At 43.2% G+C, this 26,563-nt stretch overlaps 1 protein-coding gene across 8 annotated transcripts in view; it reads right to left on the bottom strand.

Annotated features, from left to right (window-relative positions):
* The window catches only part of FHIP1A (FHF complex subunit HOOK interacting protein 1A), a 134,507-nt gene that overhangs the window by 57,376 nt on the left and 50,568 nt on the right, over positions 1-26,563 (bottom strand). The window contains exons 3-4 of one of the 8 annotated variants that reach the window (XM_043545810.1): positions 2,089-2,236; positions 1,606-1,804 (exon numbers count right to left, since the gene is read on the bottom strand). The exons of 6 other annotated variants lie outside the window; for them this stretch is intronic. The gene's annotated coding sequence lies outside the window, so the exon portion shown is untranslated. The remainder of the gene's footprint in view (positions 1-1,605; positions 1,805-2,088; positions 2,237-26,563) is intronic. One more of the 8 variants, XM_043545811.1, reaches the window with a different exon arrangement.

The following is a 26,563-nucleotide window of genomic DNA, read 5'->3' as shown; positions in this document are numbered from 1 at the left end:
AGCATTGGCAGCTCCCAATTTACCCACGAAATTCTAACATCCTGAGTGTTTGCTTATAAAAAACATAAAATAAACACAGCTCATTCCCTTAGTATATCACTTATCCCATTTTGTCTGTACTTTACAGGTTATAATAAATGCACACCTTTATGCAGACAGCTATTATCATACATCAGTGCAGAGCCGCAGAATAAAACAAAGAAACTGACATCTAGCAGATCTAATGGGATTTCCCATCCATCTTCAGAGGGCACTTGGACTGAGTAAATCTGCAATACTTGTCATTGATGGGAAGTATTATTGCTGCCCTGTTAGAAGGGCTGTCCTTTAAATGAGACATCGCATAATTTTTCTATCCCTCTCTTGAGGCTGTCCACATATCTAATAACACTTTTTGATAAAAGGAAGGCTTTCTGTTGATGACTTGGCCATTAGAGGCTCTCACAGGGTTGCCCAAATGCTAGGATTCTCAGCAGGCATGGAAAGACCGAAAGAGAAATTCACCAGTTCCATTCAGAAACCAGAAAGAGGGACTCCAAAGAATCTATTTGCTACGAAGTTCTTGTTCACGACTTTTCCCTCCCTAAGATAATGCAGAATGGGGCAACATATTGCGAGAATGGCCACTGGATCTGCCATTACAGTTTTGCCTTCACTAGGAAAGTTTGTCTATATTTTCCCCCACAACAAATCTACAGCTGCATTATTACTACCAATAGTAGTGGTGCAGGCAGGGGTCAGGTGTTCATAATCACCCTGTCTTGAAACCCTGAGTCCTGACTATGCTAATGACTTACTAACTGTATAGATGAACAAATTTTGCTGGTTGCTGCTCTAGTATGGGCAATATATTTTTTTCCTCAGGTAACTGAATCCATATGCCTAGCCATCCAGTAGAAAGAACACAAATGGATCCTAGCTGCAACTACAGCCCCTGGCCTGTGGCAAAAGGACAGTATCTGTGCAGCCACAGTGCATCAAGCCCCCACGTTGGTGGGGAGCATTTCTTTCCCCAATTCCTGAACGAAGTCCATTGAGAACTTGTCTACACAAGGGAAATACCCCAGTTTCACAGTGTAATGTTAAATTGTGGAATGTGGTGGTTCTCAGAGTGCCCAGGATTGTGAGTCATCTGGTTACTGCCCCTGCCTCCAGCGAGAGGGAGACTTGCCGGTGCTTGTCTGGGTACCAGCTCCTTGACACCACCAGTGTGTTAGTCATCCAAACAATCTCCAGTGGGCTGTGCCAGTCCTCATTTTGCCTTGCAGGTTAACAACAGGTGCACCCCACTACTCGAGAGCCTTTGAAGAGTTCCCCTGTAGCCCCTTATCCATTGAACACTCAGAAATACAAGGTTTACTATCCCCAAAAGGACAGTGCACACACCAGCTTGTTTGATTTAGCTCAAGATCTACTCCTTTTATAATACCACAGCACTGAGATACAATTATAGTGAAAATAATCAAATTTATTATCAATGATCAAGATTTAAGAGAGAGTGAGTAAGGATAATCAAGACAGAAGGGTTACATATCAAACAAAATCATAACATGACTGTTAGAGACTAAACGTAACAGGCTAACTTCCTGACTAAGGCAGTCTTACCTCATTCAAAGCCCTTTGCAAGGCTGATTGGGATCCAGTTTTCACGAATGTAAACGTGCTGTCAGTTTACTTCCTAAGTGCAGGATAAAGGGGTGTCTTCCTCATCTCCAACATATGCCCCCAAAGTTCATCGTCTTAGCACACGACCAGGCTAACCCCCATGGCTTATTTTTTCCTGTGTGCTCCTTTCTGGTTGACTCTGTATGTAAATAAGGCTTCCATTGTGTTGTCTTACAATGCTTAATTTACATTTCTAGAGAGAGATACATATATTGCCTCCTGTCTGGAAGAAAGCCTATTTTCCTCTTTGGTTGGTGACAGACTTTAAAACATATTTTCAATACACATATACAACTCATTAAATATCATCCATATATACATCTTGCAGTGATTGTGAGGATCAGTATGACATAAGGTTTTATTAGAGATCTCACATCACCCTCTTTGGTGAACTAGAATATACATGACCGACATGGGAGATACCTGCAAGCTCTGTGCCCCTTTGGCAGCTGGCATCAAGAGATTCTTGAGTCACATGGTGGGAGTTGAAGGTTAAGCCAAGAAGTTTGCATTTTGCAGCAGGAGCAGAGCATTGAGCCAGGGAGATCTTGGAAGCATCATTGTGAATGAACTGCAGGAGGAGTACAGTTGCACTTGTTCAAGGCCAATGAAAGGGATTGAATGATCAACTATTTTAATTTCCGGGTTTAGATAAAAGGTGGAATCTTGGAGATAGTTAAACCTATATTGCCAGTTTAAAATAAACCTCTTAATTTTGTTACTAACAGCACTGTACATTAAACAAGAAAAAAAATCAGTACACTCTAAACCAGGGGTAGGCAACCTATGGCACACGTGACAAGGCGGCATGCGAGCTGATTTTCAGTGGCACTCACACTGCCCGGGTCCTGGCCACCGGTCCGGGGGGCTCTGCATTTTAATTTAATTTTAAATGAAGCTTCTTAAACATTTTAAAAACCTTATTTACTTTACATATAACAATAGTTTAGTTATATATTATAGACTTATAGAAAGAAATCTTCTAAAAACGTTAAAATGTATTACTGGCACGCGAAACCTTAAATTAGAGTGAATAAATGAAGACTCGGCACACCACTTCTGAAAGGTTGCCGACCCCTACTCTAAACAAATTTATGCTCTTTGTTTTTGAATTTCACTCACTATGGACAATGAATCTGTCCCGATTTTATTTTTAGTTGGTTTTGCATTCTGCTTCTCAAATAATAAGTTGATGCTACAGTCTTTGGGTCTTTTTGCTTAGAAATTTCCTTCCATGAAAGTCAGACAGACAGAGAAAGAAAGAAATCTGTTTTGGGTTGAACAGAAACTATTCCCCCCACTCCCCTCCAGAACTGCTAGGAAAATGAAAAGTCAGATATTTGCACTGCTCTAGTTTGTGTTACTTATCAGACACCAGTGTCTCGGTATGTATCCAAAACTGGAGCCAGAGGATTCCAATATGAATATCAAGAGAAAGTCAGAAATTGAAGTAAATACTTTCTATGAGTACTTTTCTATGATCCTGAAAATATCTCCACATCTTTCCATTTTACTCATTGTTGCTGTGACCTTTTTAAGCCACACTACTGGAAAATGTGTTACTGACAAAGCATTTTGTATATGAATTTGTACTGAGAGAATCTTCTGTTCTTCCTAGCAACTTTTAGGTATATAATCTGTAGGTGGATTATGTGCAAATTAACATAGCACTGCATCACTTTGCTGCAGGCTAAATGGTTTTAGGCAAGAATCTAAAATTGTGTGTGTTTTGTGTTATGGGAAGTCAGTAAAAATCAGGGGAAGGATTAATGAGAATCAAGGAATTAATTCTAATAGGATTTTACTGTCTGAGATCAACTGTTATCTGAGTAGTTTGCTCTGAAAAGTATTTTTTTCATGGTTATTAGGTTTTAAGGGCATAAAATTTTACAGCTGTGATTTCCCCCAATAAGTGCAAGGATCCTTAGGTGGAGTTTATAATTACAAACATAAATATTTGAGCAAAATTTGCTGTGATACAGTGCTTGTCAAACATAAGGTACTCCAAAGGGCTTTATCAAACAATGGGATAGTGACAACACAACTAGTCACTATAATAAATGTAACAGCCAGTATGCATGCAGCAAGTGTTCAAATATCCTCTTTAAAACCTTTCTAAAAATGGAACACCGTTACAACACTGGGTCAGCTCCTTTAATGTTAGCAACATTGGAAACTATAGTGTAGATGAGTTGCTGATGGCTACTGACCTTTTATTAAACGTGTTATTTAACTCTGCTTAGAGCAGATCTAATTGACATACAACATTCAAAATGCCTACAACAGTCAGTGGCCCATGTACCATAGAGCTCCCAGTGCTGCTAATGCAAGTTGGCTGGATCAGTCTTGGGAACTCTACCTATCAGTCCTATTACTTTATTGTGAGATTGGTCACCAGAGTCACTTAGAGCAGCATATGGAGCCATTCCACTGGCCAGTATTGGCAAAAGAAAATGACTTCAGGTCATTGTGCATTTTCTATCTTATTTTGTTAACACTTCTTTAGGGAGAAGGAGTAGGGTGAGGGTTTACAGTTTTCATGAAAAAAAAAAACCAAAATAATGTTTTAAGGAGGATCATGTCATTTGTAGACAGGTCTGATACAACTACAAGGCAAATCTCTAAAGAGCATTCATGGTCCCATCCGGAATGGCATGCATTAACAAACTAAAAGAATTTGGGAAAATAACAGCTCACATTCTCTCTCTGTATTTTCCTCTCATTTTGTAATTGCCCCTCAAGTCATTTGCAAGCAGTAGTATGATTAGAGGATCACACAGGTTTTTGACAGATTTCAGAGTAGCAGCCGAGGTTTTTGAGTTACAGTTTACCTCAGCAGAACTATTGCAGCATGAGTTTAGTGGGATTGTGGAAGCACAGGTGATAAAGAAATAAGTCAGTGTAACAGTTAAAAAAACCAAGTAAATAAAAATCAATTTTAGAACTTTTCCTCCAGTTTAGTTTCCTACATGAAAACTTCACCCCTTCCCTTTGTACTGAGCAGTAAGAACTAGGACTGGAAGGGACCTCGAGAGGTCCCCTAGTGCAGTCCCCTGCACTCAAGGCAGGACTAAGTATTATCCCAGTGGTTCTCAACCAGGTGTACACGTACCCCTGGGGGTAGTGATGAGCTGCCAAAATCTTAACAACCGGTTCCCTCCTCACGCCACAAGGGGGTCGTGGCCGCCCCTGGGACTCCTGCTTCATCCAACCCCCCGCGTTCCTTGATGTCCCCCCCAGGACCCCTGCCCCATCCACCCCCCTCCCCTGTCTGCCCCCAGAACCAGGCAGGAGAGTCTCGTGGGCCACCATAGTGTGTGCCCACTGCACCCCGCCCCTAAGAGCCAGAGGAACCTGCAGGGGGCGAGGTGGGGAGTCCCGGGGGTGCTTACCTGGGGCGGCTCCCAGGAAGCATCTGGCACGTCCCTCTGGCTCCTAGAGGCGAGGTAGCATAGCTAGGGGGGGAGCAGGGCTTTTAAATTTAACAATTGGCCAAAAGTGGCTCCGCCTCCGCCTCCTCCCCTGAACGAGCTGTCCCGCTCTGCTTCTCCGCCGCCGCCCCCCCCCGCCCCAAGCTTCCTGCGAATCAGCTGTTCGCGCGGGAAACCTGAGAGGGCTGAGAAGCAGGCGGCGGCTTCGTGCTTTTAGGCCCAGGGAGGCGGAGGCGGAGCGGAGGTGAGCTGGGGTGGGGGGATGCAAGGAGGGCCGCCCGCGCCGCAGCAAGTAACCAGGGGAGGGGGGAGCGGCGGGGGAACCGCTCCTGGCCCCAGCTCACCTCCACCTCCCTGGGCCTGAGCATGAAGCTGCCGCCTGCTTCTCAGCCCTCCCAGGCTTCCCGCATGAACAGCTGATTTGCGGGAAACCAGGGGCGTGGGGGGGAAGCAGAGCGGGGCGGCACGTTCCGGGGGGGGGGGGGGGTACTTCTGAAGGTTTGCAGCACTCGTTTTTATTTATTTTAGACTTGACTGACATGTCAGCTCTCAACGTTCAGGTAGCAAGCTGGTACTACTTGCATCTTCATCTGTCCTACCTAATATCAATCAGATTAAGTATGTTAGGGAACCAATTTAGGGGATTAAGTAAAAGAAACTGTTTTCCTTTTCTCGGGGCTATGCATATGCAATTCCCCTATATTGGGCCCAGAAGTAGGCGGCAAGCAAGATGTAGAGCTCACAGCTCCAGTTCGCGGCTCATATGGCCTGGATGTACTAGTATGCTTCAAAGGGAAGCCGTAGGATCCGTTCACACCAATGCTGCGCACACTGGAACACTGGCTCAGGCAAATCCTGATTATTTAGTGATCTGAACAGGATGGGTCAATCTAAGGCTTTGTCTACACTGGCAAGTGAATGACAAAACTACTGTCGTTCAGAGGTGTTAAAAAAACATACTCCCGGAAGACAAAAGTTTTGTCGAGGAAAAGCGCCAGTGTGAACAGCCCTTTGTCAGCAGGAGCTACGCTAAGCGCCTTTTAGCGGCACGGCTGTAGCAGCATAGCCACGTTGCTAAAAGCTGCATAGCGTAGACAAAGCCTAAGGGACAGAATAAGGAAGAATTTTTGCTGATTCGGAAGAACTGTTCAGCTGCCCTGCATGTCTTGTCCATAATTGTACTGCAGTGGGTTTAGGAAGGTATACCGCTCCTAGCAAAGGTGGACCATGGCAGAATAAGGGTTAAAGAAACTAGAGTAGTGATTAAGCAAAAGCTGAATAGTTTACAGAGACCCTGAGCTCCTTAGCCATGGAGGTGTTCACCTGATGGGCCACAAGGTCCCACTTGTTTACAGCTCACATTCTTTTGTGAATAGGAGAGTTCTTTGATAGCCAACTAGCATGAATTCCCTGGTGTTCCTGTGGCAGAGTCTCTGGAGGTATAAACAGCCATGTCTTATCCCTGTGTCACACACTTGAGCTCAGAAAGGAACAGGTGAGCTAAATTGAGACTGCGGTTACCACTGATGAAAGGGACAGCATTATTGCACAACACATTGCTATCAGCATACCCTTATTCTTTTCACAAGTATAGGGGGTGGAAACTTATTTTTCTATGGTACTTCAGCTCCTAGTGCCAGTTGGGCCTATTACAGGAAGACCACAATGACTGTGTCAACTTGGTAGCAGTTAATAGTTCAGATCACAGACTGAGTTTAATCAAATTTATGAATAAAGTTGCAACCACAGCCCTTAAAACCCAAGATTTGTATCTGTTTATTCTGCACCACCTAGCAGCAACACTCAGCCAGAACATAATTTAAGTTTCCTTTCAGTGAAAAGCTGACAATAATTACAACAAGAATAGGAATGTTAGAACTTTAAACTACACTGGAAAGGGGGGGGTAAGATTTTTTTTAAAGTTAGTTTACAAAGATTCACTCTGAACTGTAAGCTTAATAAAATAATCTAGCTAGGTCTGATTTCTTTTTATTCAGTTACAAACCATAACTCTGCTGATTCAGTCCCAAAATCACTATAGAATGTTCTGACAAGAACACAGTCAGCAAGATGAACAACATTAATAAGGTTGAGACAAAAGAGAACTTTCTTCTGTGGAGTTGTATCAGCAAAACATTCATTACATGCAAACACACTCCAGATTAAAATATCATACTGAAGATACTGAGATGATATAGAGAAAGAGCAACCCCTAGGGGGATAAAACAAGTAACTGCATGACAAGCTACCTTGTGATTCCTTTACAAAGAAAAGAATCTAGGTATTAATATAGTATAAAGGAAAAACAAAACAGAACATGCTCATTAAAAAATGGAGGGAAATAGAACAACGATCACCACATATTAAACAGAAACTGCTTAACATACTGGGCTCTGGTGGTAGATGAGAAAGACATCAAAATGATCCACTTAAACCAGGGGTGGGCAAACCTTTTGGCCCGAGGGCTGCATCGGGTTTCGAAAATTGTATGGAGGGCCAGTTAGGGGAGGCTGTGCCTCCCAAACAGCCAGGTGTGGCCCGGCCCCCGATTCTCACCCCCTGATGGCCCCCCCGGGACTCCTGCCCCATCCAACCCCCCCCCCCCCGTTCGCTGACGGCCCCCGCGGGACGCCTGTCCCATCCAACCCCCCCCATTCGCTGACGGCCCCCCCGGGACCCCTGCCCCATCCACCCCCCGCTGCTCCTTGTCTCCTGACCGCCCCTGGAACCCCCACTCAACTGCCCCCCCGCCGCCCCATCCAACCCCTCCTCTGATTCCTGACTGCCCCATCCAACCACCCTTGCCCCGACTGCCCCCCTGGGACTCCTGTCCCCCCCCATTCAACCCCTTCCTGTTCCCCGCCGACCCCTATCCACACTCCCATCCCCTGACCAACCCCCACCCGAACTGCCCTGCCCTCTATCCAACCCCCGCCTTACCGCACTGCCTGGAGCACTGGTGGCTGGCGGCACTACAGTTGCGCCACCCAGCTGGAGCCAGCCACACCCTGTGCAGCACAGAGCACCGGGTCAGGCCGCGGCTCTGCAGCTGCACTGCCCCAGGAGCTTGCAGTCCTGCCGCTCAGAGCATTGCACTGATGGCACAGTGAGCTGAGGTTGCGCGGGAGGGAGAACAGTGGGGGAGGGGCCGGGGGCTAGCTTCCCGGGCCAGGAGCTCAGGGGGCTGGGCAGGAGGGTCCCGCGGGCATTGCTCACCTCTGACTTATATCCTTAGAACAGCAGTTCTCAACCTGCAGCCCAGCTGTGTGTTAAAAAAAATTCAATATTTGCCATACTGGTCAGGTAGGGGGCGAGAGTGGCTGAGGGGGAGACAGCATCTTGCATGGAGGGAGGGATAGCTGGGGGGGGGGGGGGGAGGGATAGCTCAGTGGTTTGAGCATTGGCCTGCTAAACCCAGGGTTGTGAGTTCAATCCTTGAAGGGGCCATTTAGGGATTTCGTGCAAAAATTGGGGATTGGTCCTGCTTTCAGCAGGGGGTTGGACTAGATGATCTCCTGAGGTCCCTTCCAACCCTGATATTCTATGAGCGCTCCTGTCAGCAGGGGGTTGGTGAGTGCCATAGGGTGCGGGAGAGTGGGTCTGTGGGTAGGTTTTTGGGGGGGAGGCGCTCTGGGCAGTGGTGGTGGGGCACTGGGAACTAGAGTTTTGCTGGGGTTCTGCAGCATCCCCAGGTTTTAGGTGGGGCTCTGCTCCTGGGGTCAGGTCCGGTTGCTGGGTCCCAGGGTCTGGCTGTCCAGCCCCAGGTGGAGGAGTCTCAGGGTCGGTCTTCAGCTGCTGCCTGGCCGTGCACAACAGTGTCCCGGGCTCCGGCTCTCCGGCCCCTCCCAGCGGGGTGTCCCACAGTCTGGCCACCCGGCCCTGCCGGGCAGCATCCAGGGTTCAGCTGCCCAGTCTGATGCGGGGGTCTGGGTCCTGGGTGCCCGGCCCTGTGCCCATGGCTCAGCTTCCTGGCCCTGCTCTGGGCAGGGGCTCTAGGCATAGGGGACTGTGGGGGACCTGCGGCCCATGTAGCACATTGTGGACTGAATGATAAACAATTTGAGAAACACAGCCTTAGAAAATTGATGTTACTTTCTACAATAATTCTGACACCTGTATGAGATAAGTCTTACACACTTGGGGCAAAATTCACCAGTGATGTCAGCAGGCACAAATCCATTTAAGTCATGAGACTGAAGAGGAAAACTCCACTGCAGTTATTTAGAATAGTAAGAGGGGATATATAACCAGAATGATGAAATTAAAAGGAATATTTAGGCTGTATAGTAGGAAAACCTTCCTGACATGGAAATATATTAACCTGTGGAATAATCTCCCATGGGAAGCAGTGGAAGCTTCTATGCTTGGTACATTTACAAACTCTTCAGGACAACAGAGAGACGAATTGAGTAACAATTTCTAGTCTCTAATGTCTATGGACATTACTAGAAACAAAATTAAGCAGTTATTCAATATACTTGCATCCATAACAATAATGGATGAATGGACAATCCTCAAAACCAGACCAAAAATAAAAATCACTCAAGCTGATTGGAAGCATAATAAGATCCACAATACATTTTTATGGCAGTCTACAGAGATTTTTCACGGTCAGTCTTAATCCACAACAAAAGTACATTAAAAAAATTACCAACGTGCATTTTTGGGTCCCAAACTTGCAACTAGTTATACACGTACTTAATCTATGCCTCTGTATAACACATTAAAGTTATATGCCACATTTTTAAAATGACCCTTGTACTTCAGCTACTGTATTAAAAACACAATGCCTGCTCTCATGCTTATACTTGCAGAAGAACTTTACCTTTTACATATGATCCCCACTGACGCTCACACACCCAGCCCTATGCTCAATGCTAAAATGAGCGTGAGGGAGTGGAAAAATGCTGCAGCCATTAGATCAAAAAGATTTATCAAGTTCAAGTTACCTACTATTTTAACTGCCTTCTACAAGATTAACACTCAGGGCTTGTCTTCATGTACAGTGCTACAGCTACTACGCCATTGGGAGAGAGGTAGTTAATCCACCTCCCTGAGAGGCAGTAGCTATGTCAATGGGCGAAGGTCTCCTGTCAACATAGAGCTGTCTACGCCTGAGGTTAGGTCAGTAGAACTACATCACTCACGGGGTGGATTTTTATACCCCTGAGTGTCGTAGTTATACTGATATATAGAACCCTGTGTGGATACAAATTTATATCCACGGATGCGGATATCCGTGGATATAAATCGGTATACGCAGAACCGCAGGAGCAAAAGGAGCATAACGTGGGGCCGCCGCTCCTCCGGGGCAGCTGTACTGCCCGTAGCTCTGCCCTGTCTCTTCCACGCAGCTGTCTGCATCTCCTGTCTGGGGGCATGTGTGCTGCTTGGAAACAAGAGGGCAACCAGGGACAGCTGCCGGTGAGCCTGGTGCCTGTCCCAGTGGGTGGGGCTGGGGGCGGTACAGCTGTGCCGGAGGAGCTGCCGGCATGGGGCACTGGCTGCTGGGAGTGGCAGCCCCATGTTCTGCTCCTTTCGCCGCTGCAGAGACAGATTCCTATTGGCGGATATAATTTGATTCCATGCAGGGCTCAACTGATATAGGTCTGTATTGTAGATCTCGCCGCAAGACTAAATATGCTGTAAGAGCAAAATCTTCAAACAGGCTTAAAATTAAAATAATAAAAGTTGACCTCTCAAGCCCAATTGCTATAATAAGCATTATATCAAGCAAAGCTTCTCTTTTGACTATCCTAAATTTGATATAAATTTACAAAAGCAAATTCATTTTTCCCCTCAGCAGCTCATTTGGCTTACCAAGTTTCTACAAAAAGGGAATTTAACTATTGTGCTTTAGCAATACGTTACATACTTTACAGAAAATGTATAGGGTGTTTTTCCTTAAAGTAATTATAGCTTAGCTAAGGAAATCCCTGCACGTTTGTCAGTCGGTTTACAAAAAATGGATTATAGTTATTGACTAGATGGTTTAAATCCATGTGAAAATCTACTGTCATTTACCTCTTTTCATTCTGCAGTTACTGAAAGTTATTTCTTCTAGGGACATAAACTTCTATAATCATCCCAACATATTTATCCCAACAATTCAAGACTATTATATCTTATATCCTAGAGGATATGAAAGGAAATTAATTTAATGAATGGTCTCTTTGCCTTGAATTCTCAACTAGAAAAAGCTTATTTCTTTCAGTTATGTTCAGAATAATGCACTATGTAAAATAGACACATCTGATAGTGTTAACTCTGACTTGGCATGACTGAAAAACAAGTCACATTTAGCACAAAGGTGTCTCATTACATTGCAAAATGGTAGAAGTGAGTCACAAATTATTCAACAAAAGTACTAGTCTAGAGGTCTGTTAAAATGTGCACATTTTACATTCTGCACCAAACACAGATTATTACTCGGGGAGTTGGTAGCAAGCCCTGTATTTAGGTTACTTAATACTTTCTATTATAAAAAAATTCCTATAAGATTTTTTTTTAAAAGTTCTCCCACTTCCTCTGGCTTGCAGCAGGCTCTTGAATTTCAGAAAGGAGAAAGTCCTGGTGCCAGTGAAGTGCCTTTTCTTTGCCCCGAATTCTGTTTAAGGTTGGCAGAGAGAAATACTTTTGAAAAGTCACTTTTTCCTTTCTGTCACTTGAGGTGGCAGCAAAATTTTGGCGGCATGGCAAAACAATCAACTGAACATGAACCTTCTAGTCTAAGGTCAGAACCCTTCTATCACTAAAGTGCAGCACAAACATAGGAAGCAGACAGATTCCCTGGGAAGGGGAGAGAGAGATCTGGACTAGGATCACCCACAACTACTCCCACTGCAGACCAAGCACTCAGCCTCAGCAGTCCATTCCCAAACCCAATAATAGCCTTCTCCTGCTGCCAGCTAATGTAGTTAGTCATGCAGCTCAAGCAGTGCTAGTTCAAAGTTCACATTCTACCAACGGTGCATGATGGGGGTACGAGAGGGGTGCAGTTCCGCATAATGGAATTTGTTTTTACCTTTCCAAAAAGATGCCTACATACAATAAAATTACTTAAAACCTTTTCTTTTTCCCCAAAAATTTTAATTCCAGAACTTTTTATTTTATTTATGTTGCAAGGTCGAGCACTTAAATGTTTGGAAATGCCAGAATATAAAGCTAGCCAGTGCAACTTTAATTTAGCCCCCCTTGTGCGTACGCATTATGGTATAGCATATGATCATATAATTCAAGACTTTTCCCCACAGGACCACTGCCTCATTACATGCACAGGATTTAGGGAATGAATCAGGTAGGGTCGTGTAATCAGTGATACAGTTCGTAGGATACCCGCTCTAGAAGTTGGAAGGCAGGTATATTACCACATACTTGGTAGAAGATATGCTATTTTTCTAAACTGCACTGACCTACCCAAAAATGCAAATATATTCCAAGAGACAGTACAACTTTTAAACAAACATAGATTCAAGATAAAAAGGGTCAAATATTTTCAGAGGTTCAGGGGGAGATTTTCAAAGGCACACATGGCAGAAAGATGCCTAGCAACCATTTTCTACTTTTGAAAGTCTGCCCTTCTCTTGCGAGATCTGTTAATCATCTAGGTGCATTTTATTATTAAGAGACTCATTCTCTAATTGAAAATAACTCCCTGAGACCTCCAAGATGATACCCTGTTTTAAAAAAGGAATACTGTACAGAGCAGTTGCGGTAAAAATCTATTGGCTTCGTCTTTGGTGCATTTTTATTTTTATTTATTTTTTATATAAACTAGTATAAACAGCACACAAAGTCAAAAAAGTTCACTGTTGAACACAAATACACTTACATAATGCAGACTCATTATCAATAGACAAAGCCAAAGTGCAGTTTTTTCTTTAGGATATGGGAGTGTGGAAGGGGGGCCAGGGGCTCTTCAAGGCAATTTCTGTGAAATACAAGTATGTGTCTCTTCAAAAATATGATAAAAAGAGAAGAAAATCATATGTAACTAAAGTTGAGGAAAACAGATTGTTATTGTGTGACCACACTGTGCATTTTTCTAATGTTTGTCCAATTTAAAAATGTATTTTTATCCCCAATATTGCCATCGTAGGCTGATCACTTAACCAATCATTTTATGTAGCGAGGACAGCTAAATAATACTGGTTAGGAAGGACAGAGTCCATCTAAAGGGAAAAAGTGTTGCCTTACAATTCCAATTTACTTTACTGGCAGCCAGCAAGTGTTTTTACCTTTGAAATATCTAATATTTTTATAAAGCTCAGTGCAGAAAAACAAAAGAGATTACATTACAAAATCTGGTTCCACTTACTTTTAGTGCATTTTACACCCTTCATAGAAAATACATTATTTTTCTAAACTGCACCAACCTTCCCAAGAGTGCAAATACTTTGTCATGCGAGAATAGTGTGGAGTTGTTCATGCTTGTGAGCACAAATGAATTCTCCATCTCTGATCTTGTAATACAAGATTGCACTATTAAGATGGTTACAAGAACAGGTTATGTTTGTACATTTCTCAATCTTGTTAGTCAGTATCCTAGAAATTGATTAATGTCATGCCATCTTCTGGTCTTGTGACTATCTTTGCCTTGAGAACAAGGCACATGAATACAGTCTGGGAAAAGCAATATTAATCCCTTTGGCTGAGAGCCAGAGCACCTCCATCACACACATTGCCAACTGTGTAACCGGGGCAAAAGGGAAGAGCCAGATAATCAAATTAGGGAACAGTAAAAATGTTGCACCAACACAAATGGATGCTTTCTTTACAATCCTTGTCTTCTGAATGAGGGGTGAAAGAGAAAAACCATGAATCTATTAGGTTTCGGAGTAGCAGCTGTGTTAGTCTATATTCGCAAAAAGAAAAGGAGTACTAGTGGCACCTTAGAGACTAACCAATTTATTTGAGCACAAGCTTTTGTGAGCTACAGCTCACTTCATCGGATGCATTTATTACTGTAACAATGACTAACAAGCCTGGGATCTTGTTCACCTCTTTTCAGAAGGCATTTTTATTTATAAATTTGTTTAGAAAGCTAATAAAGTTTTTCAGGGTAACCACTGTCTGGTTTATTGCATCAAATTTATTATTTGATCGCAATCTTTCCTTTGAAGCTGAGAGAGAGAATGCGAGTGGAACAGCTGCTTTTCCTGTCTAGTTAGAAAAAAGGATAGAACAGCAACTTCAACACCCTAGAGCAGTCCACACAAGAGATCCACTTCCTGGACACTACAGTGCAAATAAGCAATGGTCACATAAACACCACCCTATACCGGAAAGCTACTGACCCCTATACTTACCTACATGCCTCCAGCTTTCATCCTGACTCCATCACAGGATCCATTGTCTACAGCCAAGCCCTAAGATACAACCACATTTGCTCCAATCCCTCAGACAGAGGCAAACACCTACAGGATCTCTATCAAGCATTCTTAAAACTACAATGCTCACCTGGGGAAGTGAGGAAACAGATTGACCGAGCCAGAAGTCACCTACTACAGGCCCAACAAAGAAAGTAACAGAACACCACCAGCCATCACCTACAGCCCCCAATTAAAACCTCTCCAGTGCATCATCAAGGATCTACAACCTATCCTGAAGGACGATCCCTCACTCTCACAGACCTTGGGAAACAGCCCCCCAACCTGAAGCAACCACACACCAGAAACACTAACCCAGGAACCAATTCCTGCAACAAACCCCGTTGCCAGCTCTGTCCACATATCTATTCAAGAGACACCATCATAGGACCTAACCACATCAGCCACACCATCAGGGGCTCGTTCACCTGCACATCTACCAGTGTGATATATGCCATCATGTGCCAGCAATGCCCCTCTGCCATGTACATTGGCCAAACCGGACAGTCTCTATGCAGAAGAATAAATGGACACAAATCAGACATCAAGAATTGTAACATTCAAAGACCAGTAGGAGACCACTTCAATCTCCCAGGACATTCAATAACAGACTTAAAAGTGGCCATTCTTCAACAAAAAAACCTTGAAAAACAGACTCTAACGAGAGACTGCATAACATGTGCTGTACATTTATACCTGCTTACTGTATTTTTCACTCCATGCATCTGATGAAGTGGGTTACAGCCCACGAAAGCTTATGCCCAGATAAATGTGTTAGTCTCTAAGGTGCCACAAGGACTCCTCGTTGTTTTAGCTCTACTAGTCTTTGCCCCTCAGGCTGTTGCATAAAAGCCACAATAAAGCGATACACTTTTAAAAATAAGCAATTGTAAGATTCTCTTTTTTTTCCTGAAATCGAACACTATTTTTATTTAAGTCTGGAAATTCTCCTTCAGGATTTCTTTGTAAATTGGTGGAAAATCTGGAATGATATAACATGTTTATTGTCTTGCTATACAAATTTAAGAGCTGAGTATTGAAATGGTGAGTTGAACAAATATGCAGTGTCAACGGTTTCCACAAGGACTGAAATTAGTGGTAGTCCAGGACTGCAAACAGAATCATCAGATAATTATCCAGAATTATACCCACAGATTGTAAGAATTCTGTCCTATTCTCTTTCAAAAGAAAAAAATGGCCAGGAAATTATGAAGACATGGAAATTACAGAAGTATCAATTGTCAATGAATGGCAAAATGTCAATCAACTTTTATATTTTGACAGATGAGTTATGGAACACAATATACCATATAGTAAACTACTGAACAAGTTTTCCAGCTACCCCACTATTAATGCTAATAGTACAATCTTTCTATTATCCATTTTTATATGCCTCTCTTCCTCTGTCATACTTTTTCTACTCCACCCTGCCTTCTATACACAAAATAATACTTTTATCACAATTCATTGTCATATTAAACTGATCATCAATGTAAAAGTGTTTCTAAATAAATAACACCAGCACCTAGGATTACCCAGTCTTCTCAAACCACTTATTTTGTTAAAAAGATTAACTCCTGGTTACTCTCACAGCACCGGATAATCACTGAATGGCTGGGAAGGCAGTTCATTTTCCTTCTGGAAAAGTTCACATAATACCAAGTGTTCTGTCTTTGAAAACTAATGAAAAATAAATGCAGTTATTACTAAATCTGTACTAAAACTGATGAATAGGTGATGAATTAATATATCACAGAAAAAGCCCTCTTAAGATACAGAAGTTATTTGCTCCTCAGTATTCTGAATGTTTTAATTGCACTATGCATGCTCCCTGTATCATGATCAGTGAAACAGAGTCAGAGGACCCATGTTCCCTAGAGAGGCTTTTATCGACAGGACACTAGGAGAACAGGGAATGGGTGTAGTTAAGCTGGAAGCTACTCTGCTACATGAAGAGAGCAGTCCACAGGGTTTAATAAAAGTTACACTTGTTCAACTTAACATGGATTTAGTTCCACTCTTGCTAATGAAACACAATGTCAGCATCAGATTTGTGAGTTTTCTGCAGTGCAGCAGCTGGAAACATGAGCCAAGGAATTTGGTTTGAAGCCTCCTGGAGCCTTGGATTTTGCAGGCACACACATAGCCCAGCGACGGACACAATGGAAGGAGGAATTTGAGCAGTACACGGACCTGGCCACGCAGGAGGATGACAACAGCAGGAAAATAAAACTATTATTTTACTTTACTGGGTGTCACGACCAGGACATAGGTGGTCTGACATAGTGGTCAGAGCAGGCATTGGGAATCAGGCTAGGTTAGTTACTAGGAGGTCGGAGTTTGAGACAGGCCAGAAGGCAAAGCAGGAGTCAGGAAGCAGGACATCACAGTCAAGCAGTAAGAGCAGGTATTGCAGGGGAAGCAGTTCTAAGCAAGGGAAACCCAGTTGCACGGGCAACTTCCTGTTCCTATGCTCACTTTAAATACAAAAAGGGAACCAGTCAGGATCCCCAGAGTGCTGCCAATCTGATCCCGGCACTGGAGTCCTTTGGCAGAGTTCAGCTTTTAGTTCTGGCAACTGTTAGCAGGTCACTGGGTGGCAGGTCAGAACTTACTGGCTCCTAAGAGCCCTGTGGACATGGGTTTTGAGACCCATGGACCCAACACTGGGGACAGGGCAGAGAGCTCTGCAGCACTCTCAAGCGCACCACTGCCTCAACCCTCACAGCAATCCTAGGAGCCCTAGGAAACGACTGCTCCCCAAAGCAGAACCAAACTGTAGAACAACACAGGTTTTCCACTAGAGACCAATCCAAAGGGGAGGAGATAGACCCCTATGTTACTGCCTTACACAGTCTGGCTGCTACACGCAATTTTGGGGATGTCACAAATTCCCTGTTTCAAGATAGGACAGTCTGTGGTCCTTGGGATCAATACCTGTAGGAGCAGCTGCTCCGGGAAGGTGATCTCATATTATACAGATGCTCAGGGATTTCCCCCACAAATTCCCCCATCACCCCACAAGTAGTCCAACCAACCAAGATGAAGAACCAAGAATATACCAACCAAGACCCAAGAACATACCAACGTGTCATTTGCAGGTTCAAGTGGTATATCTACATCCAAACAGCCTGAAGCACAAATACAGATACCTACTGAAGAAACAGTGTCTCCACAACCTAAAGGCAGTTCCCAATGTTTGTTGGTCGGACTTTTCCCATTTACTGAAGTTACAAAAGTGGCTACTGGTGCACCTCTTGCAAAAAAAACAAAAACAAAAAAACAAAACCCACAACTTACGAAGAAGGAAAGATCCCACTGGTAAAACTGAAGGCGTTTGGTTTGTCAGACTGATCAGCAGCTAATTACATGAAAAGGCTTCAAAACACCAAGTCTCTGGACTGCATCGACTGGCAGAAAGCCTTACAAGCCAGTCACTGTCAAAGACAATTTTAGAAGTACTTAATGAGGCTGTTAAGAATGCTGGAGACACACCATAGTTTATGCGAACAAACTTGGTTGCCACATCATACTTTCTATTTAAGCAAAAGATACCACACACTACAGACTGGAGGCCAATGTTAAATGCATTGTTACTTGAAACTTCAGAGTTAACAAGACGAGCGAATGCTCACTAACTTTCTGCAAGAAACTCGACTAGTTAGAAGCAAGTGCTGCAACACCGAAAGATTCATCAGTTGAAAAAGTGAAGAACTCTCTCACCATATTCAAAAGATGTGCATACATGGCTGATGAAAGTACTGATAAAAATAGGTGTCAAGCATTAAATCAGTTTTCAAATACATAAAAGGTTGTTACAAGGAAGAGAGAGAAAAATTGTTCTCCTTAACCTCTGAGGATAGGACAAGCAGCAATGGGCTTAAATTGCAGTAAGAGAGGTTAAGGTTGGACATTAGGAAAAGCTTCTTAATTGTCAAGGTGGTTAAGCATTGGAATAAATTGCCCAGGGAGGTTGTGGAATCTTCATCATTGGAGTTTTTTTAAGAATAAGTTAGACAACACTTGTCAGGGATGGTCTAGCTAATACTTAGTCCTGCCTGGAGTACAGGAGATTGGATTAGAAGACCTCTCAAGGTCCCTTTCAGTCCTATGATTCTATGATCTACTCAGCTAGCACTAGTACAAGCTACAGAATCTTCAAAAGACATTTTAAAAGCCAAAAATTTAATGTCTTCATTATACATTTTTTAACAAGAGTTCAAAATGACTGAACATCTTGGAAAAAATAGAAGACGCTCTAGGATTAAAGATCAAATTAGTCTAACCTGGGAAGGTTCACTGGCTTTCTCATGAGCAATGTTTGGCTTTTGTCTTAAAATTACTGCAATGGTTATTACTGGCGTTGCTCCACCTAGATGGGATGGATCTAAGTAATGAGGCTGGTGGATTACTTTTGCTACTACATTCAGAAAAGACAATCACAGCTCTCTCTCTTGTAAGTCTACTTTTGAAATCACCTGGGTCATTAAACAATGCCATCCAGGCATCTGCCAAAACAGTAGTAGATCTTTGTCCAGCAATAGAAGCTACACTTGGATCAGTCACAGAAATATCCACTGAAAACGTACTGGAAGAAGCAAAGACTTCAGTACAAAAGTTATATTGAATCTTTAAATAAAGAGGACACAAACTGTTTGTTAAGCCATCTGAAAGTACAGATTTGAGTTTACAAATCTACAACAGCAACTTCTGGATTCTACTCAATCTCTATGTAGCTTTTACAGATGCCAGTCTTATAAAACACTGATAGTTGAGTAGAGTGAGGCACTTCTAGAAATGTGGCTGCCATGTGATCAGGACAAAATAGAGAATTTGAACACAGAGTGGAATATCATACAATGAATGAAGATTTGACTTCAACTTCTTTTTTTAATCAGGACTAGTGGCTCGACCCGATCTTTGTGCTACGTCTCCTGGGATGAAAGAAGCAGGAATTCATCTCTTATTGCTCCCAGTTACAACAGCTACAGGTGAGTGTTCTTTTTCATCAATGAATAGAATTTTGTGTTCTGAAAGAAGTTGACTTCTGCCTGATCATGTGTGAATGAACTAATGAGCATATCAATTGAAGGACTGGAAGTACCAGACACACGAAAAGCCACCAAAGATGAATGCACTGCATTCAAGAAGTTCATTGATGGAGTTGTGCAAAATTGCAACAAAAACCAAGAAGTATGTAGATGTAGTGCCTCATACAAGGCTTGAATTGCCAACTTTAATTTGTGTGAGGATTTTAAAACACGACTTAAATCTAATAAAATCGTCGTGAAACATTTTTCAGTTTTTACTGTGGTGCCATACTGCCCACCTTCGCCCTCACAGCCCTCACCCTCCTGTAAATGTGAACACAGTCCCTAATTTCAATTCCTGGGGAAAATACTGCAGACGCTTAGACATGGGGCTTGCAGCAGAAGCCTCAACAGAAAAGATGAAAGCCCAAGGCAGCACAGCTCCTCCAGAAGTGGTGTGGTAACAACAGCAAAGAAGAGTAGGTGGCCATGGTTCCACATCCATAGTGAGCTGCATTTACTGTGGGAGGTAAAGCATGAGCAGGCAAAGAAGTGCCCTGCACTAGGACAGTATTGCCAGAAATGTGGCAAGTTGAAACATTTTAGCAGTGTGTGAAAGTGCAGGGGAAGGTCCCAAAAAGATTCAATCACACCTGTACAAGAGGGGGATGCATTAACATTAACAGGGAAACGCCCTGTGCAATTTCAGCTCGGTAGGAGGGCCTCCTGCAGTGTGATTCAAGTGGATTTGAACCCACCCATTATAAAAAGCAGGCGCACTCTGATAATGTACAGTGAGAGCATAACACAGCCTGTACAAACATGTGACTTCATAGTAACTAACCCAAAAAGTAAAATATGGTACCAACTGAAATTTTGTAGTGATGGATGGTAAGCACCAGAGACCCTTCTTGGGGAATACAGCTGTACAAGCCATGGACTGGATCAGGGTGCAGCGTCAGAATTTTGTAGCTGCAGGATAAGCAGCAAAAGGGGGAGTTCCATGGACAATGGAGACAAATTTTTAAAGCATGTGTGTTTGGCAGTGTCACAGAAAACAAAATTTGCAGGGAGACTAGAACTCATTGTTTTCAGGATCTCTAGGTCTAAAGTTATTGTGCCAAGTAGAAGCTGGGAGCTGTATATCAATATATGTTGCATACAGATGCTCTAAGGGGCCTGGGAGTGTTTCATCAGCAAAAAGAGTGAAATTGAATGCAGGTTAAGTTACACAAGTGGGATTTTATTAAACCCTGTGCACTGCTGAGTTGCTTCCAGCTTAAATGCACATATTCCCTGTTCCCCTGCTATCCCATCCATAATAGCCTCTCCAGGGAACATCTGTCCTCTGACTTCAGTTACACTGATTATCATACATCTTCCCTATTTTCAAACATTTTAATATAGACATTAAAAACAAGGACACGTCGGACTTTCAGGCAAATGCAGAAACAAAAATAGGCACTGAATTCTTTGGAAGATCAGAGGGAGGCTTTTATAAAACATGACTACTATTACTGTGCTATTCTGCTTAGTACATCAGAGGATATAATCAGTCTACTATTTGCAAAGCATAGTCCCTTTAAAGATTAATGAGATAAATAAATTAAAATTGACACTTTACAGCATTGGTAAAATTCACTGGTAAAGCCAACACCTTGGTCTGAATATTAAACCCAATTAACTTTACAATAAATGCCATTTATTAATACTTGAAAAGCTTAGTTCTCAAGAATGGCATTAAACTATAACAAGGGAATGGTATAGTAGAGTCATGTCCGTTATCATTGTTGTTACTTTGAAGTTAAGTGCTCCCCATTTGGGGATAAACAGTATAATCGTACTGGAAGGAGAAAAAGGCAGTGAAGGGGAAAAAAAAAACAGCGTGAAGTCTTTTTCCCTGTCCTTTTCAAAAGCACAAAATTCATGTGTTAACAAAACTTCAGAAAAATTACAACTAATATGTAGCCTATTGAATCACTTTAAACAGATAAGCACAAATTTGAAACTAAGGCAGTTAGCACTGCTTTGTTACCATGATTTGATCTGTGGCCATGCTCTTCCTGAGACTGTGTTTGCACATTTTATTACAGTGATAATACGGATTAAATTTAGAAGTGTGTTAGTTAAAAAAGATACAGAAAACATGTTTGGGTCCACATTATATTTATATATTTAGTATAGATTTTAATGTCTTTAAAAGCAAGTATTTGGGTATTTGGCAAACAGGTCAACAAACTTGGACTTCATGTTTATTTTAAAAAAACACACACAAATACATTTTAAATCTTTAAGTAAAATATCTTCCAGGGATACTGAAAGTATATTTTAGAGTCTACATTATTCTATGCAGTTTCTTATACCACATCCATCACCATGGTATCCAAGCACTTGAATAGGTTGAAAGTGTCCATGTAAATACAACAACAATAATGGGACAAAAACTCATGGCCTAATTTTGATTTGTACAGTATATCTGTATTGAGGCAGTGATGGAAGAAAGGCAAGAGAGACCATAATTAAGTTCTAAATACTAAAGGATCAATTATAGCTTTAAGCCACAGTGAGCACTGGGAGCTGTGCCAGGCTGCACCAGTCCAAGAGGAACTCCTGGAGAGATTGCATCTAAGAGGCACAATCCCTCCTGGAGCACCCCAGCCCCAAAAGAAGAGCATGAGCACTGCCACATTCCTTATGAAGGTACAGCATGCACACGAAGATCTATGGGCCAGGGCTAAGGGAATGTAAGACCATGACCTCACCTCCTCCCTGTCCTCTTTGGGACACTGTGGGTATGTGTACATTAGAATGAAAAACCCGTGGCTGGCCTGTGCCAGCTGACTCAGGCTCACGGGGCTCGGGCCAAGGGGCTGTTTGATTGCAGAACAGACATTTGGACTCAGGCAGGAGTCCAGGCTCCAGGACCCTGCAAGGTGGGAGGATCTCAGAGCTTAGACTGCAGCCCAAGCCTGAAAGTCTACACCCAATTAAACAGCCCCTTAGCCTGAGCCCTGCACGCCTGAGTCAGCTGGCACAGGCCAGCCGTGGTTTTTTAATTGCAGTGTACCCATATCCTGGGAGGACAGGAAGACGCACCATAATCCATGCATTCAGGGGGTGAAGGAACTCTGATTATGGACAAGAGCAAAAGATGGCAGTCTATATGCTCCTCCTTCCTGCTCACCTGCACAGCAGCCAGACATAGTCCAGTCCTGAATCACCTAATTAAGTACCAGGCAAGTATTACATAGCAGCCACCATTTACCTTTCAAAAGTAACACACACACACACACACACGGAAAAAAGAAAGCAGATCAAAAATAATTTTCTACTGTGCAAAAAGGAGAAAAAAGCATTTAGAAAATTACAATAAAAATAACTAACTGAGCAAGTTATATGTAAAGCATTAAATGGAGCTGCTTTTTGAAATGCACTTTTGTTCTTTTTCAATTTATCACCTGTTTTAACATTCCACTTGTAATACAATCCATTCTATTTCCTTCAGACCAAGTTTAAAACATGTCAACAGTCCCAGCAAAAGAATTCATTGGATATCAGAAAAGTATGTATAATTTAAAGCCACCACATACTTCTGCAGTCCCATAAGCAGAGGCAAGCCTGCACTTGCAGATCTCCAGTAAAGTTGCGTGTGAGTGCCGCCTTTGTGACAGTCCCCGCTTCCTCCTGACCTACAGGAGCTGTATGTGGTACAGGCTCCATGAGGCAGGAGAACCAGCCAACCTCCACCAGATTTTCTCAACCAGGGCACGGCAGTGTAAATTACTGCAAGCTCTCTACACTATACTGAAAGGAGAGTGGAAGTTTGCAGTCAGCGAAGCCCCTAGCAGTTTTCTTGTGAGCCCCCTGTGGCACCAAAACCAGTCTTGTAGGGTGTGGGAATAAAACAGATAGCAGTGCAAAGGCAAAGAGATTTTCTTTTGCAAAAGTCTCTCACCACCAATGGATCCCTTGAAGTCATGTAAACTTAGAAATATACATGAGTTTTGGGAGTATAGAACCCGTGACCTCTTCCTCAGGGAGCATATTCTGCCTGCCGTAACCCCTCAGGGCACAAATTCAAAAGGACACAACCCACGTTTCCACTCTTCCACACGGGTGGTTCCCACACTGGAGAAAATAGAGCCTTAATGTCTTTTTCTCTCAATAAATTAAACAGGAGCGGATGCAGCTCTGTAGTAACCATTTTATAAATAACATTTTGTTTACTAAAAAGAATCATGGGAAAAGTTGCTGCAATTATTCTATAAATTATTCTACGATTCAAGGTACATTCAGCATCCAAATTCTTCTCTGCTTCCCCATATCTATAAATTCAAAGTAAGTACTGTATAAAAAAATATAAACAGCAAAGAATTCTCCCACATGCCTCTGAGTCAGGGAGAGTTTCGACTTAACTGCTAAATTATTCATTTCCCCAGGTTTACTTTAATTCCAGATTGGTATTTGTGAGCTTCAGTTCCACAGCACTGCTGCTGAAGATTCTTATTTTGTATTCCTATCCAGTAACAGCATTTACCTTACATCCAGACACTAACAGTATGTTCCATCATTGTACAGACAGGAGAGAAAAAAAATCAGACACTCTAACCATTGATTGTGGATGCTACTACACAATCCAAAAAAACCCTCCATGTCTATGTTTCTCTATTAATGCTTTTATTATTTCTTTCCTGATAATTAATGGGCCAAACCCTAGTAGTTGCTGAGCACTCAAATTCCATGAACTTAGTTTACTGCACCTCACAACCCTGCTAAGCCTTGCATCTGTGACAGTTACAGCTCAACTCCTTCAGGATTTGGCCCAGTTATTCTCTCTCTTTTATTGAAAGTTTTATTGCTTCCTTGGCAAGTATTGGTGACAGCTCAAAGAAACAAATAGTGCAACAAACTATTTCATGCAAAAAATGATAAACTGCTAAATTGATTAACAAATAAAGGTTTGCAAGTGTTGCAAAAAACATGATGGAAACTGAAGGTTTATTGTTATTATAGCATTGTAGTCTGAGGAGCAGTAACTAATGATTTGCAGACTTCTTTTGGCTGTCACATTGCGCTGACTACTGATTTTCAGCTGTCATATTACATTCAGGGGGCTGGGGTGTTACTTTTCCCATGTTACCGCTGATGTAGTTATTTGTTCAGCAGCAGGAAAGAATGTGGTTATTCCATATGATTAGGAATGGGAGGGAAGATTGTGTCCAAGACTATATCTCTGTTAAAAGTTTGTCCTCCCTATGTAAAATGTCTGAACCTCGGTTATAAATACAGCATTGAACTAAGGTTTATGAGGTGCTTTTACATGAACATTTTAAAAATATGGTAATTGCCAGCTATCAATATTACCTATGCCAGTAACTAATATTTTCTATCTCATCTGCTAAAGGAATTTTCCATATTTGCTGACATTTGCAAAGGAGCTGGAGGCCACTTTCATGATCAACCTTTGAAGTCAACCAGTCAGAGCACCCAGGAACTTTAAGATGTGTGTGGACAAGTGTGTCCAGACACACTTCATTTCTGTAACACCCCTATGCAGAGAATCCTTCTGGGTGTTTAGTTTTTAATAACAGTCTGATTTAAGATCACATATTCTTTTTTTCAGACCTGCCATCAGCCCCTGACCAAAGACAAGCTTCAAGGGCCTCAAGAACTTGATTGCCTTAGGCTCCTCCTTTGAAAAAACAGCTTGAGTTGGTGGGGTAAGGAATCAAATCATACATTTCATTATCGTGACAAGGGCCGGATTAACCATTAGGCTAATAAGGCTATAGCCTTAGGCCCTCCTATTTTTAGGCCCTACCGGTCAGGCAGGGAGCGCGGCTGGGGACAGGTGATGGCGGGAGTGAGCTTGCTCATGCAATCCTGCAGGAGCACTCCTTAGGGTGACCAGGTGTCCAGTTTTGGACCAGAACAACTGGTCGAAAAGGAATCCTGATGGCTCCGGTCAGCACCGCTGACCGGGCCCTTGAATGTTCAATTTGCTGGCAAGCTCCCTGCGCGGCTCCAGGTCCAGAAGCAGCCGCAATGTTCGACTCCTAGACTTAGGGGCTGCCAGGGGGCGGGGTCTGCATGCTGCCCACCCCCCGCCCACAGGCGCAGCTCCCATTGGCTGGGTCAAGGCAAGGGAGGAACTCGTGAGCGCTCAGCAAGCGGCTGCTGAGGGGTCGGGTGGCGCACGCTTCTCCCGCTGCTGCCCAGCCCTCTTCTCCTCACACTCCTTGTATGGCTGGGCTCGAGCTGCAGCGCGTGCCCTGCAGCGAACCACGGTCTGTCTGTCGCCCCCATTGCCGGCACCCAGGAGTTCGAGGTATGTGTATCCCCATCTCCGAGTGCTGGAAGTGGGGCTGGACCCCATCCCCATCATTGCATCCCTCCCCGTCCCAACCCCTCTCCCTGCCCCCCATCATCACATCCCTCCCCGTCGTAACCACCACTCACCCCCATCCCCCAGTCATCGCATCCCTCCCCGTCCCAACCCCCCTGCACCCTCATCCCCGCCGTCATTGCATCCCTCCCCATCCCAACCCCACTACACCCCCATTCTCCCGTCATTGCAGTAGGGTGGGAAGCTTGCACAGAACCTGCACACGCTCTATCCAGCTTCAGCTAGAACTATTGCCCTTCCCATGTATAAGGAATGATTTCCCACACATTTGTAGGAAAAACAAAACATCCCATTCTGGATACCAGTACTTTAACTTTTACAGTACCTTCCATCGAGGGGCTTCAGATTTATGATGCACTGTGTTCAATACTGTATTGAACTGTACTAAAAATAAATTCAAGTTTTTTCTTTGATGTATTTTTCTGTACTAGGATGCACAGGCAACCAAGTTCTTTCCTTATGCCTAGCCTCGCTCCACAGGCCAACGCATCTTTGTACTTTTAAGGGGTTACAAAAGCACTGGAGGAAGTTCAACACACAATGTTGTAGGTTTCCCCCTCCCCTCTCCTTCAAGGATTTTAAATCCACTTCATAGCAGGCTATCATAGAAAGACTGGCTGAATAGGCTAAAGGCAGTTTTTGTCCATTTGCTGGTTCTCTAAC

This window comes from Chelonia mydas, chromosome 4 (assembly GCF_015237465.2).
Source record: "Chelonia mydas isolate rCheMyd1 chromosome 4, rCheMyd1.pri.v2, whole genome shotgun sequence".
Classification (NCBI taxonomy): domain Eukaryota; kingdom Metazoa; phylum Chordata; order Testudines; family Cheloniidae; genus Chelonia; species Chelonia mydas.
Note: the sequence above shows the minus strand (reverse complement) of the source record. Positions and strands in the feature narration are given on the sequence as shown.